This window comes from Gavialis gangeticus, unplaced genomic scaffold (genome assembly GCF_001723915.1).
Source record: "Gavialis gangeticus isolate Ggan-Ray unplaced genomic scaffold, GavGan_comp1, whole genome shotgun sequence".
Lineage (NCBI taxonomy): Eukaryota > Metazoa > Chordata > Crocodylia > Gavialidae > Gavialis > Gavialis gangeticus.
The window spans coordinates 6,052,201-6,059,141 of NW_017729017.1; the positions used below are offsets into that span (position 1 = coordinate 6,052,201).

The window sequence follows — 6,941 nt, forward strand, 5'->3', positions numbered from 1 at the left end:
CGGCCGCGGCCCGGCCTCGCCGCAGCATCCCCATCCCCGTCCCCATCCCCGCACCGCCGCGTCCAGCCGGCCCCGGCCCTGCTGCCCCCGTGGCTCTTCCCCCTCTCGCCCGCGCGCCTCCCTCCTCCCGGTCCTCGCCCCGTCTGTCCCCGCTGGCAGCCTCCGGCCAAGGGTCTCTGCCCTGCACCCGCTCACTGCTGCCCCCCTCGGGCCCTTTCTCGGCTCCCTTCATGCCCTCTGGTTGCTGCCTCCATCCATCCGTCCTCCCTGCCCCATTTCTTTCCACCCCCCAGACACTGTGTTGCTGCCTCCTCTGCCCCCGGGCTCGGCTCCTGTCACAACGAATCCAAATTCCCCAGTCACTGTGAACCGGCTTCCCCGCTCCATCCTGGCCCATCACAGCTCTCCCTTGAGGAGGACTTGGTGCTCCTCCTGATGCTGGGGTAGCCGGGCACCATCACTGATCTTCAGAGGCTGCCAGGGGACTTCTGCCTCCTTCCCCACAACCCACACAAGGCTTAAAAGCCTTGGGGCACCTTTCATGCCTGATCACTTCATGGGGCAGGGCCTATCTGGCACCCTGCCCTGTCTGGGCAGGGCCTGTGTGGGTCCCACCCTCTCAGGGGTGGCATTTCTATGGGCACTGGGGATTTCATTCATCAGGAGAAGGAACCACTCAGAGCACAGGCAAACTGCATCTACTGGGGGCAGAGCTTCTACAGCCCTTGCCTATAAAAGGCAGGTCCCCTCTAACTTGTGGGTGGCCAACCTGCAGCCTGTTTGCCACAACTGGCATGGGTAGCCTCCATGTGTGGCAAGGGGCAGACCAAGGGGAGGGTAAATAGCACAGTGGCAGATAGGGCAGGGACCAGAAAACAGAGAAGCAGATTGGGCTGGGAGCACAGGGCAGGAAACATCAGAGCAGCCAGTCGGGCAGGGGAAGAGGATCAGAGTGGCACTTGGGGAGGATGCAGAGATAATTTTTGGCACATCTTCCAAAAAGGTTGCCTCCCATTGCTCTATCCCCAACCTGTGTTTGAAAGAACTTGGCTAGATACGGCCCAGACACACCCACCCCAGTGATCCCTCCCTTGGTGTAAGTGTGACTCCCTAGGTAAGGTAAAGGATGGCTAGGACTTCTTGCATAGACAAGGCTTAGCTATACCTTGAATTGGGCCAAATCCTGGGGAATGATTTGGGGTCAGTCAAGATACAGTTATGTTCTATTTGTTTTCCAAAAGTATACCAGACCAGATCTAGCTTAGTCTACTTTCCTTTCTCATTGTCTTCTAAACCAAGGCTACACAACTTTTAAGCAATCTAGGGCCGCATGTCATGGGGCTGCACCAGTGTGGGACATGGGTCCTGGGGTGCACCCCATATGGATGCCCCTACCCTGCTGTACTATGCCTGTGTAGGCACTCCCTACACACCCCTGCCTTTGCAGGTACCCCTCTCCCCCACTGCTATGCTGCATACTTGCATGGCTGCAGCTTCACCCTCAACTCCCAGCACTGCACTGCACCACCTCGTCCCCTGGGGGAGGTGCAGAAGGCAGAAGCTGGAGGTGGAAAATGGAGATTCTGGTTCCTGTTACAGCTTGATCAATGAGGGGAGCAGGAGCTGCACTGGAGCCGAGGGGCCTCAGCAAAACATTTCCTGGGCTGCATGTGGCCCATGGGTCACTAGTTGGACTGCTTGGTTTTGAATATATATAAGACAGTGAACCTGGGATCTAAGCAGCTGTCAGGAAATGTCCTTTCTCAATTTGGTACTGTCCCTCTTTTTCTCCCATGACTCTCCACAGCCTCCTAAGTTTCCCTTCCATTATTCATCAATCCATGTAGCCTCCCATCTCTCCTTGTCCCTTGCACTGATTGACTGGAATACTACAACACCTTTTTTTTTTAATTCATAGTTATCTCTGGTGTTTTGTAAGGCTGAAATCTCATGTCCTCATCTTGATTGTCCTCTGCCTAGTTTCTCATTTCAATTTGTCAGACTCTCTCTGTAATCACAAACGGTAAATCGGTTCTGGAAATGCAGTAACAGCTGCAAAGGCAGATAGATATTTGCAGAAAGCTGTGGATTGTTCCTATCAAATGCTTGGTTTTAATGAAATTAGCTGCTGTTCTTTTTATTTTTGACAAAGCCCTTTACAGCTTTTTAAATGAATAGCTTCTTCCTGGACAATCAAAGTTGTATATTTTTCTTGCAATCCCAAACTAAATTTCTCCATCCTGACTGAGCCCTCTCAACAGCTAAAGAAGAAAAAAGAAAAAAGAAAAAATTCCTAGCAGCAAATTCCTACCTGCAACCTAGTGGTATAGAGACAAGGACCACAGGGCAGGCTCTTCCGTAGTGAATTGCTATTGACTTCAGTGGACTTACGTCAGGAATTAGTTTGGCTCAGTACAGTGGTTCATGTGACCAGCTCTCATTCCCAACAAATGAAGTAGTGAGATGTTCAATTTGGTGTATCAGGCAGGCTATCTCAAGGCACGGACTGTTATTTAATACTCCTAGTCAGGTCTACTGACTCTGAAGGCTGAAAGCCAGCTTGCAATTGCAGTTTACATTTTTTCATCCCCTTGATTATATTCTAACAAGTAAATAAGCTTTCATGACCTATTTTCTTTTAATTCTATTCTAGTTCCCCTTTACTTTCAGGTCTAAGAGAGCAATGCCTCCTTAATTACTTCACTTTGAAATCTGTCGGCAAGGTGAAGGGGAAAGAATTCCACACAGTTAGCCATATCTTTGTGTGCGCAAAATGCAAGTGCAATTTCATGCCTCATTTATGTGTTCAGTTATCCTGATTGTGCATGCCAATTTCCAGTTCTGGTTATTTGCATACACAATTACTGGACTCCTCTGCAATGCTGCTGTAATTTCATGTAGACCTATGTTATGCAATTGCATATGTAACATATTATAATGTTTTCTGTATTCTCACATCTATGCCATTGTATTAATTAAAGATCAAGATGTATTAACAGCTTGAAAAAATCCACTTGTGCACTAAGTGCTAGCATTGTTTGTCAAAATGAGTGGGATGGGAACCTACATTTTCATTTTTGCCAAATCTGTGCTTCTGTTCCAAAAAAGTGTAGTCCTAGGGTTTTGAAGAAAAATTTCCAGTGAGACTCCAGTGCCATTTCTCTGAGAGTCTTTCACCAGGCAACTCCCATGCTCCTTTTGCTTTCTCTTCTCACCAGACCCTACAAGTTCAGTGTAGGTGGCCCTGGAATCTGGAAGTGCAGGTTCACGAAAGAAACCAATGCATGTCTGGCTACTAAATGGTGTTTGGTAGCTTGTCTTTCCAGAGAAAGGGATGTTCTCATGGGGAAGACAAAGAGCAGGATGGTGCTCTTGGAGATTTCTGCCTCACTATCCTCTTCAGATCTAATGGTCTATAATAGTTTTATTCTCACAAGGGCTCTGAGAAGTTGATTGGGAAAAATGAGGCATACGGATGAGAAATGACTTGCTCCAAGTCACATAAGTTGAACCCAGGTTTCTCAAACAGTAAACTAATATTCCAAACCCCTGGACCATCTTTCCTCTCAGGAGTCTCTTTTTGGCTCTGCTGTGGATTCCTATGTGACCTTGGGAAAGTCACATGTCCTCTCCATGCCTTTGTTTCCCCATTTATGAAATGGAAATATTAACACCTCTTTGGGGCTTTGTGAGGCTGAATTTATTCCCTGTTTTGAAGGCACTGTAGATATGCTATCATGCTTTCATTGCTTTCATGTTGAGCTTATACTATATGGTGATTAAGGTCACTGGGTAATACACATGGTTTAAAGCTCTGAGTAGTGCAGGAAGAGCCCAATACAGTGTGTGCTACAGGGACATGTGCATAAAGGCCTATCTTTTTGGTGTACTGTTTTATTACCAGTTTCTCTCTACAAATACCTCTAACCTCCCTTAAAAGCTGCCTTGCTGTGAACCTTCCATAGAAACTTGCCAGTCCTGCTCTTTCATACTGACTGATGACAGCTGCCAGTGCCCCCACCAGCTTCTGAAATAGCCCTCTACTTCTCCCTTCCTGACAGTGTTTAGACCCCTCCAACTGCAAGGCTATCCTGTCAGATGCTTCTAGCTGCCTAACCTCTGCCCTGTTCCAGCATGTCTACTACTTGGTGGTCAGAGTTTGCCTGAGACCCCAAGAACCATCTGTCCCATCCTGATGAAACTGTTGTGAGAGCCAATATAGGAGGAGTTCTTGCAGGGATGGTAGGGAGTGTGTGAGTGGGCAGAGGAGAAGAACTGAGGCAGATGTGCTGGGATTTTGCTTGCAAAGGAATTGGGCATATGATGGAAGAATGGGCAGGTCAGCAAGGACGCATACGAGGAAATAGTCAGAACCTGCAGGGACAAAATCAGGAAGGCAAAGATAAAGAATGAGCTGCACCTGGCAAAGGAAATTAAGAACAACAAGAAGAGGTTCTATAAGTAAGTTGGCCAGAAAAGTAGGACCAAGAAAACTGTGGGTCCACTGTTAACAAGCCAGGGGCAGCTCTTAAGAGAAGATGCAAAGAAGGCAGAGCTACTCAGTAGCTACTTTGCCTCAGATTTCACAAAAAAATTAAGCTGCAGCCAGACACCTAATATGGATTATTTGGATACAGAAGGGGGCAGGCTGAGGGATGAGACAACAAAATACATGGTCAGAGAGCTTTTGATGGGTCTGAATGAATTCAAGTCAGCAAGGTCAGACGAACTTCATGTCTTGAAGGAACTGGCAGAGGAGATCTCAGAGCCCTTGGCAATGATCTTCAAGAAGTTGTGGGAGACAGGCCAGGTACCGAAGGACTAGAAAAGGGCCAACATAGTGTCCCTCTTTAAAAAAAGGAGAAATAGGGAAACTACAGATTAGTTAGCCTTACCTTAATACCTGGGAAGTTATTAGTGCATATCCTAAGGAAAGCTCTTTGCAAGCATCTGGAGGAGAAAAAGCTGATTGCAAGCAGCCAGCATGGATTTATGAAAAACAGATAATGTCAAACGTCCCTTCCAGCCCCTAACATCTATGAACTATGAAACCTGAACTCCTATTTTGACAAAGTAACTACTTGGATGGATGACGGGAATGCTGTGGATATAGTGTATCTGGACTTCAGCCAGGCTTTTGACAAGGTCCCACATGAACTTCTCATAAACAAATTGAAGAAATGTGGACTGGACAAAACTACTGTAGGTGAACAGGTAACTGGCTCAAGAGCTACAAGCAAAGGGTAATTATTAATGGATCCACATCAGAATTGCAGAAGGTTTTGAGTGGAGTCCCACAGGGGTCTGTCCTGGGCCCTGTGCTGTTCCATATGTTTGTTAATGATTTGGATGCTGGTATAGAAAGCTTCTTGAGCAGGTTTGTGGCTGGCACAAAACTGGGAAGGATTGTGAACACATTGAAGTGCAATTCAGAAGGATCTTGACAGATTGGAAAGCTGGGCTGGGCTAGAGCTAATAGGATGATGTTCAATGTGGGGAAATGCAAGGTGCTACACCTTGGGAGGAATAATCAAAAGCACAAATATAAAATGGCAGATACCTGGTTGGATGGCAGCACTATAAAAAAGGATCTGGGAGTCCTGAAAGATCACAGACTCAATATGAGTCTGCAGTGTGATGCAGCCTCACACAAGGTGAATACAATTTTGGGATGCATCAATAGAAGCATTAGGGGCAAGACATGGGGGTTATAGTATTATTGTGGACAAATTGGAGAGAGTTCAGCGGAGGGCAACAAAAATGGTTTGGGGGCTGGAGCACATGACTTCTGAGGAGAGGCTGAGGGAACTGGACTAGTTTAGTTTAGAGAAGAAAAGACTGAGAGGGGATTTAATAGCAGCCTTCAACTACCTGAAAGGTGATTCCAAAGAGGATAGAGCTGGACTGTTCTCAGTGGTGGCAAACAGCAGAACAAGGAGCAACGGTCTCAAGTTGTATCAAGGAAATTTTAGGTTGGATATTAGGAAGAACTTTCTCACTAGGAGGGTAGTAAAACACTGTAACATGTTACCCAGAGAGGTTGTGGAACCTCCATTCTTGGAGGTTTTAAGACCCGACTCGACAAAGGCTTGGCTGGGATGATCTAGTTGGGGATGGTCCTGCTTTGAGCAGGGGGTTGGACTAGATGACCTCCTGAGGTCCCTAATTTTCTATGATTCTATGATAGTACCTCTCTACTTGGAACTGGTTAGGCCTCATTTGGAGTATTGTGTGTAGTTCCGAGCTCCACATTTTAAAAAGCATGTGAAGTTAGAGAGGGTCCAGAGGCAGGCAGTAAAGATAATAAAGGGCTTGGAAAGTAAGTCATACAAGGAGAGGCTGAAGGAGCAAGGCATGTTCAGCTTGTGGAAAAGGCACTTAAGAGTGGACATGATAGCAGTCTGCAAATATTTTAAGTACTCCAATAAATAAGAGGAAAAGCACCTTTTCTTTATTGCTGCAGAGAGGAGGATGTGAACCAACAGCTTGAATTTGCAGCAAGATACATTTAGATTGCATATCAGGAAAAACTTCTTCACTGTTAGAATAGCGAGGCAGTAGAATAGACTGCCTAGGGAAGTTGTGGACTCTCCATCACTGGAGGTGTTCAAGAAGAGGTTGGATAGCCATTGATCACGGATAACCTAAGGATAGCTATGCTAACATATTTCCCATGCTCTGGGCTTTGCTGGTTGCCTATGTTACATGCCAGGGTGTTTTTAAGCCTCCCTCGGAGGCATTAGGTGATGGCTACAGCCAGGGCTGGGGACTTTGCTGTCCTCTGTGGTAGGGGGTGCAGCCCTCTACCTGAGATTTCTTGAGCATATATTGACAGCCTGTTATAGAAGCAGGACATTGGCTGCAATGGTTCCCCTGCTTTACCTGTGGCAGGTTAGGGTGTTAGGTCTGTGTTGTGTCAGGTTTGATGGCAGTCTTATGTA

At 46.7% G+C, this 6,941-nt stretch overlaps 2 long non-coding RNA genes across 2 annotated transcripts in view; one reads left to right on the forward strand and one right to left on the reverse strand.

Annotated features, from left to right (window-relative positions):
* Positions 1-995: 995 nt before the first annotated feature.
* LOC109294621 overlaps positions 996-6,941 on the reverse strand; it is a 23,715-nt gene continuing 17,769 nt past the window's right edge. Inside the window, exons 2-3 of the long non-coding RNA XR_002096586.1 lie at positions 1,430-1,439; positions 996-1,008 (exon numbers count right to left, since the gene is read on the reverse strand). This is a non-coding gene — a long non-coding RNA (uncharacterized LOC109294621). The remainder of the gene's footprint in view (positions 1,009-1,429; positions 1,440-6,941) is intronic.
* The window catches only part of LOC109294622, a 6,853-nt gene continuing 6,688 nt past the window's right edge, over positions 6,777-6,941 (forward strand). The window contains exon 1 of the long non-coding RNA XR_002096587.1: positions 6,777-6,904. This is a non-coding gene — a long non-coding RNA (uncharacterized LOC109294622). The remainder of the gene's footprint in view (positions 6,905-6,941) is intronic.